General features: G+C 42.3%; 1 non-coding gene across 1 annotated transcript; it reads left to right on the top strand.

The window, feature by feature from the left end:
• The first annotated feature begins 12,641 nt into the window (after positions 1-12,641).
• On the top strand, positions 12,642-12,716 carry Trnas-cga (transfer RNA serine (anticodon CGA)). The gene has a single exon. It is a non-coding gene; the product is annotated as a tRNA-Ser (tRNA).
• The last annotated feature ends 377 nt before the right edge of the window (positions 12,717-13,093 follow it).

The following is a 13,093-nucleotide window of genomic DNA, read 5'->3' as shown; positions in this document are numbered from 1 at the left end:
TAAGGTCATCAGTCCCTAAGCTTACACACTACTTAACCTAAATTATCCTGACAAGCACACGCACCCATGCCCGATGGAGGACTCGAACCTCCGCCAGGACCAGCGGCTCAGTCCATGACTGTAGCGTTCCTAGACCGCTCGGCTAATCCCGCGCAGCACACAATTATACGACGAGGTTTTTCAAGTTCGAGGATTGAGATCGAACAGTTGCACTCCTCTAGTGCAAACCTAAGATTTCTATTTCTTACATCAGGTAAAGAATTTCATCAACAAGCTTGAACATTGCTCTTATCTCATCGAGAGAGAGAGAAAGAAAGAAATAACATCCCGAAAAGACTGCAGCAAAACACATTCCGTAGTACATCACTACTTATCCTCGCCAATACGTGGCAAAATGTTGGGCTTCGCGTTGTCTGCTGCCACACTGTGCACTGAGAGCGAACCTGTTATGAATGTAAACCAATTTTGTGTATTCTATAGATATTTTACAACAACTACGTAACTTTAAAAATGCGGCGTTTATAACGTGTTCTGGATGCAAAGAAGATATCTGCTTCACCTGTTTTTATGATAATTATCACCGCAGCAAATGTAAATCATTAACGCTAAAGTAAGAAATCTATGTAGTTTTGTATACGAAGTTCACGTATACACCTTATAATACCTTCCTGGAAATATATTTGCAATCCCAGATTTTCCTCTGGCTTTTTCATTTATGACATTAGTGAAAATATCAATAAATGCAATAAATTAAACATTATTTTAGCTTATTTTCAGTGTTAGTAACGCAAAAATCGAAAACTAAAAATTTTCTGCTCGAGGTCTCGACCCGACAGCACTCGGATTACCGTTCTGCATGTACTCTTTTCTCTGTGCCAAACGCTGCCTGGAACTTACAGTTAACGTAAGTGGCTGATACCTCGTCCGACGCGCGGCACAAATGCTATTTTCTACAAACACTCCCACTTCTATCACTTTCATTTCTGGACAACCCCTGTATACACCATAAATATTAACGAAATCGGTGATGAATAGGCGTAGCCCTCTTGTCTGTTCCGGAGCGGAGGCTTTCACTAGTCCCATTCAGTACTCTTGTGACCGATACGTCACAATTACGGAGGCAGCAATCTGGCCCGTCTGCCCACAGGTTACAAAGTCCGCTGGGAAGGTGTTAGAGTAGCACAACAGGAGTTGCGTAACTCTCCAGTTTCATACAGTTTATTATTATTAATGGCATTTGTAAAAGCGAGGATAATGAAGTTTAAACCTTTTCTGAGTAATGAGAGAAGGGCATTATGTAGGAAAAGTCCTTCTAACCAGAAAAAATGGTTGCATGTACACTGCAAGGAAAGTCTCGGAGGCCACCCAACTTTGCTTTCTGGGGATTGCAGTATCCGGGAACGCAATATTTACAACCTGCGGATGTTTTCTGAAAAAGCGATACAAATATGACATTGCGAAAGTCAGCGCTGTTGCAGTTATTGTTAATATTTTTTAAAGATTGCCAGAAAATTAGTTCTACGACGTTCAGTGCCTGTAATGTTATTGGGCGATTATACACTGAAGAGCCAAAGAAACAGGTACACCTGCCTAATATCGTATACGGCCTCCGCGAGCACGCAGAAGTGCCTCAACAAGACGTGGCATGGACTCAGCTAATGACTGAAGTAGTGCTGCAGGGAACGGACATCATGAATCGTGCAGGGCTGTCAATAAATATGTAAGAGTACGAGAGAGTGGAGCTATCTTCTGGACAGCACGTTACAAGGCATCTCAAATATGCTCAATAATGTCCATGTCTGGGGAGTTTTGTGGCCAGTGGCAGTGTTTAAACTCAGAAGAGTGTTCCTGGAGCCACTCTGTAGCAATTCTGGACGTGTGGGTATAGCATTGTCCCGCTGGAATTGCCCAAGTCTGACGGAATGAACAATGGACATGAATTGATGCAGGTGATCAGACAGATGCTTACGAACGTAAGTCATGGACTGTGCGGCTGGTCCCGGCGGAGGTCCAATATCACTCCAAATGCACACGCCCCATGCAATTCAAACCTTCGTCAGATTGAACAGTCCCCTGCTAACATGTAGCGTTCATGGATCAATGAGATTGTCTCCATACCCGTACACGTCCATCTGCTCGATACAATTTAAAACGAGACTCGTCCGACCAGACAACATGTCGGTATTGCCGGGCTCTGGCGAGGTGTAAAGCTTTATCTTGTGCTATCGTCAAGAGTAGATGATTGGACCTACGGCTCCTAAAGCCTATATCGATGATGTATCATTGAACGGATGGCACTCCGACACTTGTTGATGGCCCAGCATTGAAATATGCAGCAATTTGCAGTTCTGTCACGTTGAAAGCTTCTCTTCAGTCGTCGTTGGTCCCGTTCTTGCAGGATCTTTTTCCGACCACAGCGATGTCAGTGATTTTGGAGATCTGATGTACTAGCGGATTTCTGATATTCACGGTACACTCGTGAAGAGGTCGTAAAGGAAAATCCCCACTTCGTCGCTACGTCGGAGATGCTGTGTCCAATCACTTGAGAGCCGACTATAACACCACGTTCAAACTCGCATAAATCTTGATAACCTGCCATTGCAACAGCAGTAACCGATATAAGAACTGCGCCAAACACTTGTTGTCTTATATAGGCGTTTCCGATCGCAATGCCGTATTCTGCCTGTTTACATATCTCTATATTTGAATACGCATGCCTGTATCAGTTTCTTTTGTGCTTCATTGGGTAATGTTTGTTGTTCAATGATCAATGGTTTTATACTCCGCCTGGGTAGCTGAATCGTCATCGTAACGGACTGCCGTGCTAAGGGGCCCGGGTTCGATTCCCGGCGGGGTCGGGGTATCTCCTATCAGCGACCGGGTGCTGTGTTGTTTTCATCATTTCATCCCCATCCGGCGCGCAGGTCGCCCAGTGTGGCGTCGAATGTAACAAGACCTGCACCAAGGCAGCCGGACCTCCCCCGTAAGGGGCCTCCCGGCCAATGACGCCAAACGCTCATTTCTATTTCCAATGGTTTTATAAAGTCAACTGATATGGACGTTTTCTCCTCTTATTTTCAGTGCTTTTACGTAGCGTGTTGTTTCAAACCATCGGGAGAAGCTATAACTACAGTTTGATCCTTGTAGTTAATATTTTTTGTTTGTGCCGCCACAAAGTCGTCACAAGTTGTGTCGACTTTAATTCCCGCGCCACCTTGTCGGGACTTGTTATGGCGCTGCGACGGGAGCGGTGAGAGTGTAGCGCCGTCTGCCACCAGCCTGTCCTTGCCTTCTTGTGATGCAGCTGTCCGTCTGCAAGGGTCGATGAGTTGGCTCGCCTTCCCTCAGCACGCCTCTCGCCGCACGACCGCGTTAACCATTTGGTCAATACCGGTGTCAATGCCGCTGCCATTAAACTCGGCTACGTTTATATAGGCGTTTAAGAAAGACTTCCTGCTGGTATTGCAACCTGTCGTGAACTGCTGAAAGTCTTAGCTGCTGAAAGTCTTAGCCAATGTGTTTTAGCGGAAGCTGGGTCGGGTTATTCTACCAGTACTATTTCATACAAAGAAATTTTATTTGGTAAACACACACGTCCTCTAGCCTGCCTTGGGTATATAACTTTGTGGCAGTCTTATTCATGAATGCAGTGTTAAATATAGCGTGATTTAAGGTGGTGCATTCTCTAAATCATTTATCAACACACATCAACAAAAGTTTGCATCACCTCGGTTCCGAGAGGTCCGGAACCTTTACAGAAAACTGGAAGAGAGAGCAACATAAACATCTTTTCGTCCTTTTCATTGCTCATGATATCCACACACTGCATATCGTACCACCACACAGCGAGACCTTCAGAGGTGGTGGTCCAGATTTCTGAACACACCGGTACCTCTAATAACCAGTAGCACGTCCTCTTGCATTGATGGATGCCTGTATTCATAGTGGCATACTATCCCCAGGTCCATCAAGGCACTGTAGGTCCATATTATCTCACTCCTCAATGGTGATTCGGCGTAGATCCCTCAGAGTGGCTGGTGTGCACGTCGTCCGTAAACAGCCCTTTTCAGTCTGTCCCAGGCATGTTCGATAGGGTTTATGTCTGGAGAACATGCCGGCCACTCTAGTCAAGCGATGTCGTTATTTCGCCGGCCGCGGTGGTCTTGCGGTTCTAGGCGCGCAGTCCGGAACCGTGCGCTGCTACGGTCGCAGGTTCGAATCCTGCCTCGGGCATGGATGTGTGTGATGTCCTTAGGTTAGTTAGGTTTAAGTAGTTCTAAGTTCTAGGGGACTAATGACCACAGCAGTTGAGTCCTATAGTGCTCAGAGCCATTTGAACCATTATTTTTATGTCGTTATTCTGAAGAAAATCATTCTATGATGTGCACGATGGGGGCGCGAAATGCCTCAACAATATGCTGCCGATATGATTGCACTATCGTTCGGTATCGTACAACCGTTACAGCGCCTTCCATGACCACCAGCGTCGTACGTCGGCCCACATAATGCAACTCCAAAACAGCAGGGAACCTCCACCTTGCTGCACTTGCTGGACAGTGTGTCTAAGGCCTTCAGCCTGACCGGGTTGCTTCAAAACAAGCTTCCGACGATTGTCTGGTTGAAGGCATATGCAACACTCATTGAGAAAGAGAACGTGATGCCCGTCCTGAGCGGTCCATTTGGCACGATGTTGGGCCCATCTGTACCGCGATGCATAGTGTCGTGGTTGCAGTGATGTACCTCGCCATGGACGTCGGGAGTGAAGTTGTGCATCATGCAGCCTATTGTACACCGTTTGAGGTGTAACACGACGTCCTGCAGCTAGATTAGATTTGATTAATACTTGTTCCATAGATCATGAATACGACACTTCGTAATGATGTGGAACGTGTCAGGTTAATAAAAGATGTCTGTACAAGAAATTACATTACACAAAATATTGCATGACACTAATGATTAAGTTTTTTTTTACTTAGTTTATATCTAAAAATTCAGCCAATGAGTAGAAGGAGTTGTCATCTAGAAATTCTTTTAATTTATTTTTAAATGTTAGTTGGCTATCTGTCAGGCTATTGATGCTGTTTGGTAGGTGCCCAAAGACTTTTGTGGCAGCATAATTTACCCCTTTCTGTGCCAAAGTCAGATTTAACCCTGAATAGTGAAGATCATCCTTTCTCCTGGTGTTATAGGTATGCACATTGCTATTACTTTTGAATTGGGTTGGATTATTATCAACAAATTTCATAAGGGAATATATATACTGTGAGGTTACTGTGAGGATCCCTAGATCCTTAAATAGATGTCTGCAGGATGACCGTGGGTGGGCTCCAGCAATTATTCTGATTACACGTTTTTGTGCAATGAATACTTTTCTACTCAACGATGAACTACCCCAGAATATGATGCCATACGAAAGCAGTGAATGAAAGTAGGCATAGTAAGCTAATTTACTGAGATTCTTATCACCAAAATTTGCAATAACCCTAATAGCATACGTAGCTGAACTCAGACGTTTCAGCAGACCATCAATGTGTTGCTTCCAGTTTAACCTCTCATCAATGGACACACCTAAAAATTTTGAAAATTCTACCTTAGCTACAGACTTCTGTTCAAATTCTATATTTATTACTGGAGTTGTGCCATTTACTGTACGGAACTGTATATACTGTGTTTTATCAAAATTTAAAGAGAGTCCGTTTGCTGAGAACCACTTAATAATTTTGTGAAAAACATCATTTACAATTACATCACTTAGTTCTTGGTTTTTGGATGTTATTACTATACTTGTATCATCAGCAAAAAGAACTAACTTTGCATCTTCATCAATGTGGAATGGTAAGTCATTAATGTATATCAAGAACAGTAAAGGACCTAAGACCGAACCCTGTGGGACCCTGTGCTTGATAGCACCCCAGTTTGAGGAATCAGCTGTTGTTTTAACATTACACGAACCACTTATTTCAACTTTCTGCATTCTTCCAGTTAAGTATGAATTAAACCATTTGTGCACTGCCCCACTCAAACCATAATTATTTAGCTTATCTAAAAGAATTCCATGATTTACACAATCAAAGGCCTTTGAGAGATCACAAAAAATACCAATGGGTGATGTCCGGTTATTCAGAGCATTTAATATTTGATCATTGAAAGCATATATAGCATTTTCTGTTGAAAAGCCTTTCTGAAAACCAAACTGACATTTTGTTAGTACTTTATTTTTACAAATATGGGAGGCTACTCTTGAAAACATTACTTTCTCAAAAATTTTTGATAGAGCTGTCAGAAGAGAGACTGGGCGGTACTTGTTGACATCCGACGTATCCCCCTTTTTATGCAATGGTTTTACAATGGCATATTTCAGTCTATCAGGGAAAACACCCTGCTCCAAAGAGCTATTACATATGTGGCTGAGAATCCTACTTATCTGTGGGGAACAAGCTTTAAGTACTTTGCTGGAAATGCCATCAATTCCGTAAGAGCTTTTACTTTTCAGTGAGTTTATTATTTTACTGATTTCAGAGGGAGAGGTTGGTGGAATTACAGTTGTCTCAAACTGTGCAGGTATGGCCTCTTCTATTAATAGCCTTGCCTCTTCTAGTGAAGATCTAGATCCTATTTTCTCCACAACATTTAAAAAATGATTATTCAAAATATTTTCAATTTATGATTGTTTGTTAGTGCACTTGTCATTCAGTTTTATTGCACTAAAGTCTTCCTGTGCTCTTGGTTGCCCTGTTTCCCTTTCAATAATATTCCAAAATGCTTTAATTTTATTATCAGAGTTACTGATCTCAGACATGATACACATGCTTCTGGACTTTTTAATAACTTTTCTTAGTACCGCACAATAATTTTTATAACATTGAACAATTTCGTGGGTCAGTACTCCCTCTTGCTGTTAGATACAGTTCTCTTTTACGGTTGCAAGATATTCTTATTCCTTTAGTTAGCCAAGGTTTTTTATATGTTTTCTTGGAATTATGTTTAACTATTTTCTTGGGAAAGCAATTTTCAAATACCCTTAAAAATGTATTGTGAAATAAGTTATATTTCAAGTTTGCATCGGGTTCCTTATACACTTCATCCCAGTCTAGCTGCTGTAGGCTTTCCCTAAAGTTTGCAATATTTATATTGTTAATTGAACGCACTGCTTTGAAAGTCTGATTTATTATACTGCATGGAGCCATGTCGTGTACTGTAACAAGCTGTGCCATATGATCTGAAAGACCATTCTCAACAGGATAAGCATTTATGTCCTTAAACTTATCTTGGTCTATAAAAAAGTTATCTATCAATGTACTGCTGTTCTCTGTTATCCGAGTAGGAAAATCAATGACGGAGCTCAAATTGAAAGAACTGAGTAATACTAAAAGGTCATTCTTCCTATTACACTCTTTCAGGGAATCAACACTGAAATCCCCACAAATGATAATTTGCTTCCCCCTGTCTGACAGATAGCACAACAAAGCATCCAAGTTTTCTAGAAATAGCTGGAAATTCCCTGAGGGGGACCTATACACTGTTACAATTATGAAAGTGCCATCATTTAGTTTAAGTTCAGTGGCACATGCTTCCATATGTTGCTCTACACAAAATTTTCTAGTTTCTAAATTTTTTGCACTGTGGAAGCTTTTGACATATATGGCAACTCCTCCTCTCATCATATTATCTCTACTTACATGTGCAGCTAATTTGTACCCATTGATGGTAACCTTTTGCATATCAGTGACAATGTGATGCTCAGACAGGCATAGTATATCTATTACATTCTTGGTTTCTATATCTTCTAAACAAAGCAGAAGCTCATCAATTTTATTCTTCAGTCACCCAATATTTTGATGAAATATACTAACAGTATTTTTCACTTTACTTTTGTGAGTATCTTGAACTTTTTTAACATCTTTAGTACTTTTATTCTTCAATCCCCCAATATTTTGATGAAATATACTAACATTATTTTTCACTTTACTTTTGTGAGTATCTTGAACTTTTTTAACATCTTTAGTACTTGCCTGGCTCAGTTTCCCACTGGACACTGATCTTACACTAAAAAAGAGTTTCCACCATGAGATGTAGTTCCTCCCCCCTTTAAATTTCCTGCTATCAGCCCAGCCAGTTTACCCTTCCCTTTCCTGTTGAGGTGTAGGCCATGTCTAGTATAGTCCCACCTACAGAGTGAATCAACAGGAACCACACCAATGAGTGACCCTGCACCAGATCCAAGTAGCCGTTCCAACTCCAAATTAACTCTCCTGACAGAAGAGGTCAAATGAGGTCGGTCGTGGCGCTCCAGAACCGACACAAACCCAACACTGGTATGATTCGATGCCGATGCAATCTTTGCTGCACTAAAAGCATTATTCAACATTGTGGAGTTGCTGTCAGTGTCTCTCCGACCCATAATCCGTAGGTAGCTGTCATCCACTGCAGTAGTAGTCCTTTGGGCGGCCTGAGCGAGGCTTGTCGTCGACAGTTCCTGTCTCTCTGTATCTCATCCACGTCCAAACAAAATCGCTTTGGTCCACTCCGAGACGCGTGGACACTTCCCTTATTGAGAGTCCATCCTGACACGAAGAAACAATGCGAACACGATCGAACCGCTGTATTGACCGTCTAGGCATTATTGAATTCCTGGTAGAATGACTCAAACTGATCGGCTGTCGGACCCCTCCATTAATAGGCGCTGCTCATGCATGTTTGTTTACATCTTTGGGCAGGTTTAGTGACATATCTGAACAGTCAAAGGGTCTGTGTCTGTGATACAATATCCACAGTCAACGTCTGCCTTCACGAGATCTGGCAACTGGGGTGATGCAAAACTTTTTTTTTTTGATGTGTGTATGTACTGGTTGGGGCGTTCCTCTCATTCAGTAACACGTTCAACTCACCTAGGTCATTTGAAACAACTGTTTGAGATTGTATGTGATGGTTAGTATCATTATTATTTATTGTGTCAGGGAATATATTAACTATTTCTCTTACGTGTGATCTAGGGACTTTAAAATTTTTGCTGCGTTTAAAATTGTAATAAATAGAAGTTGTTCAAAAGAATGTCAATCCACTTCCTCCATTGCCCTTGCTATCAGTCTATAACAGTGTTCTCTAGTTTTGTTAATCGTAAATTGACAGCGCACTTAACTAAAATTTAAATAAATTGAAACCCGCATTTTAGAGAAAGGGAGCTTGCGCAGTCTAGTAGTTGGGTAATTCGTTGATGGATGGAGTTCCGTGGTGGTAGAAAGTAGATTTATTTTTCTATTTCTATTTCCCAGTTTTAGTACTAGGTTTTCTTCTTTGCAGTATTTGTAGTGTTGGTACTTTTCCTTTGTAGTGTTCCTAAGTGCCAAGTGCTGATAATTATTACACAGAATGTAAACTCTATCTGTTTACAACGTTCCATAGTTGTTTAGGGAACTTCAAACGAACGGTTGGATATAAGGCACTTGTGATCTATCAAACCGGGGAAGCAACCTCAAATTCGCCTCCAAAAATCACCCTTAACCCACGAGGTGTGGTGTCTCACACTAACTAGTTTCCCAAGGTCAGTTCATCTACATCTACATCTACATCTACATCCATACTCCGCAAGCCACCTGACGGTGTGTGGCGGAGGGTACCCCGAGTACCTCTATCGTTTCTCCCTGGTATTCCAGTCTCGTATTGTTCGTGGAAAGAAAGATTGTCGGGATGCTTCTGTGTGGGCTGTAATCTCTCTGATTTTATCCTCGTGGTCTCTTCGCGAGATATACGTAGGAGGGAGCAATATACTGCTTGACTCTTCGGTGAAGGTATGTTCTCGAAACTTTAACAAAAGCCCGTACCGAGCTACTGAGCGTCTCTCCTGCAGAGTCTTCCACTGGAGTTTATCTATCATTTCCGTAACGCTTTCGCGATTACTAAATGAGCCTGTAACGAAGCGCGCTGCTCTCCGTTGGATCTTCTCTATCTCTTCTATCAACCCTATCTGGTGCGGATCCCACACTGGTGAGCAGTATTCAAGCAGTGGGCGAACAAGCTTACTGTAACCTACTTCCTTTGTTGTCGGATTGCATTTCCTTAGGATTCTTCCAATGAATCTCAGTCTGGCATCTGCTTTACCGACGATCAACTTTATATGATCATTCCATTTTAAATCACTCCTAATGCGTACTCCCAGATAATTTATGGAATTAACTGCTACCAGTGGCTGACCTGCTATTTTGTAGCTAAATGATAAGGGATCTATCTTTCTATGTATTCGCAGCACATTCCGCTTGTCTCCATTGAGATTCAATTGCCATTCCCTGCACCATGCGTCAATTCGCTGCAGATCCTCCTGCATTTGAGTACAATTTTTCATTGTTGCAACCTCTCGATACACCACAGCATCATCTGCAAAAATCCTCAGTGAACTTCCGATGTCATCCACCAAGTCATTTATGTATATTGCGAATAGCAACGGTCCTATGACACTCCCCTGCGGCACACCTGAAATCACTCTTACTTCGGAAGACTTCTCCCCATTGAGAATGGTGGAATGCTTCTGTATCCAATGTATCTTACTTAAATCACCAAACCTACTTTATTTTATTCGCATCGCATTAGCGCCTTCTTTGTTTGTCGCTAACACTTGTTGTTGACAGACATTGAGGTTTATTAGAGCGCACCTTGTAAACTACGTGCCTGTTCTGTTCAGTACGGTACAAAATGTGTTCGCAGAAACGTGTCAGTTTTAACGACCCTAAGTTTGATGAAATTATTGGTCGGTGAACGGAAAGACAAGGCACAACAATAAGAAAATATCCAATGGAACGGAAATCAGTAGGTATGATGCACATATACACACAACCAAATGCATACAGTTTCAGAAAAAATTAATCATTTGTTGGAAGAGAAAGCGTTTCACTAACTGAGCAAGTCAACAACGCGTTGGTTCACATCTGTCTCTCGTGCAAGCAATTATTCGGCTTGGCGTCGACTGACAGAGCTGTTGATGTCCTCCTAAGGGATATCGTGTCGAATTTTGTCCAATTGGCACGTTATGTCAACAAAATCCAGACCTGGTCGGAGGGCTGTGCACATACTGCTACAAAATCTCGCAGTTGAGGAGACATCCGATGATTTTGCTGGCCAAGGCAGGATCTGACAAGCAGTAGAAACTCTCGATGTGTGCGGACGGGCCTTATCTCCCAGAAACGTAAGAACAGGGTGGCTTGCCACGAAGGGCAGCACAATCTGTTCCACACTATCGTCGACGTGCTACTGTACTGTAAGGCGGCCGCATATGACAACCAAAGAGATCCTGCTGTGAAAAGAAATGACACCCCAGACCATCATTCCTGGTTGTCGGATCGCATAACCGGCGACAGTCGGGTTGGTATGCACCTCTGTCTGTGGACTGTCCAGACACGTTTTCGCTTGTCGTCTGGGCTCAGTTCAAGTTCGGACTCATCACTGAAGATAGTTCTACTCCAGTCAATGACATTCCAGGCTGGAGACACTCCAGATAATGGTGGGATACCAACCTGAGAGTCGCCTGCCATACGACCCGATAGGCAGGAGTGATCGTCTGTGGCGCCTTTTTATAGGAGAATCTGTTTCACTGTCATTCGTGGCATCGTTACAGCACAGCGGTACGTCGACGATATTCTAGAACAGGTTTTTCAACCTTTCATGGCAAGCCATTCTGGGCTTACATTTCAGCAAGATAATGCTTGCCCGCACACAGTGAGAGTTTCTACTGCTTTTCTACGTGCCTGCTAAAGCCTACCTTTGCCGGCTAGTTCGCCAGATCAGTTCTCAACTGAGAGTGTTTGGAGTATTATGAGCAGGGCCCTCCAGTAGCTCTTGATTTTGAAGATCTGATGCGCCAATTGGAGAAAATTTCGGATGATTGCTAAATTCTTTCTAAAAAAAACGTGGCATTTCATAATGAACGTTAAGTAGCACATAAGTTAAGATGTATACCGACCATGGTAAAATAAAGCAAATACAGTAATCGCAGGTTATACAACACTAAAACATCGGACTGCGACAAGCATTATATAGGACATACTGGGCGAAATTTTGGGATCCATCAGGTGGAATATTATAGTCACAGTAATCGGATTGCATTTCGAACGCGTATCAAATATGGCAAACGTGATGTTAGCAGAACAAGTGAACACATGGAGGTGCTACACAGAGCTACGAAAAATTTTAATCTGAATGTTCTGGGCGAAACGGAAGTTTACGCCCAACCGATGAAAACCCCAGAAAAAGCTGCTTATCGAACACAGTCACTTTGCGTTATGAATTATTAAGAAATTTTTAAAGGCATGTTTTACTCCAACTTTGGGATGAGGAAGGACGATCTGACAAGCTGCCGCAGCCCTCAGCGTGCTAGCGGCGGAGAATTGGAAACGGCAGAGGAAACTTAAAAGCATGGCGTTGTGTGCGGTCTGGCTCGAGAGAAACTTGCTCCACGAAAATCAGGTAGAAATAAGACACACTTTTAATTCTTTTGAAATGTTTCTTAAAACTGTTTTAACGATTTTTAAATATTTAAATTATTTCTTTCAGGAGTGGTTCTGCAAGGTTCGCCGAAGAGCTTCTGTAAAGTTTGGAAGGTAGGAGACGAGATACTGGCAGAAGTGAAGCTGTGAGTACCGGGCATGAGTCGTGCTTCGGTAGCTCAGTTGGTAGAGCACTTGCCCGCGAAAGGCAAAGCTCCCGAGTTCGAGTCTCGGCCGGGAGCACAGGTTTAATCTGCCAGGAAGTTTTATATCAGCGCACACTCCGCTACAGAGTGAAAATCTCATTTTGGATTTAAATTGTAACCATTATCATTGTTATTTTACTTAGGAATGTTTTTTATATGTGAATCCATTTTTTGCAGATATGGGGCACATGTCAGCGTTACAAGCGTTGCACTAATTTGGTTATTGAGAACTGTATTATAAAGTCTTAGCAGGCTAGTGTATGTTTAGCTCTGACAGGGAACTTGCAGCTCTGTATCGATAGATTACTCTGTAACTGTACCAAATGGCGTGCTTTGCAGAGTAAACAATTTCTTAAAATACTGAAGTTTCGTAATCAATGCTGAATCAGTTATTAAGTAATTTTTGTCTGACTG

Source organism: Schistocerca gregaria, chromosome 1, assembly GCF_023897955.1.
Source record: "Schistocerca gregaria isolate iqSchGreg1 chromosome 1, iqSchGreg1.2, whole genome shotgun sequence".
In the NCBI taxonomy this organism is placed as follows: Eukaryota; Metazoa; Arthropoda; class Insecta; order Orthoptera; family Acrididae; genus Schistocerca; species Schistocerca gregaria.
The sequence above is the reverse complement of the archived record's forward strand: the minus strand, read 5'-3'. Positions and strand labels throughout refer to the sequence as shown.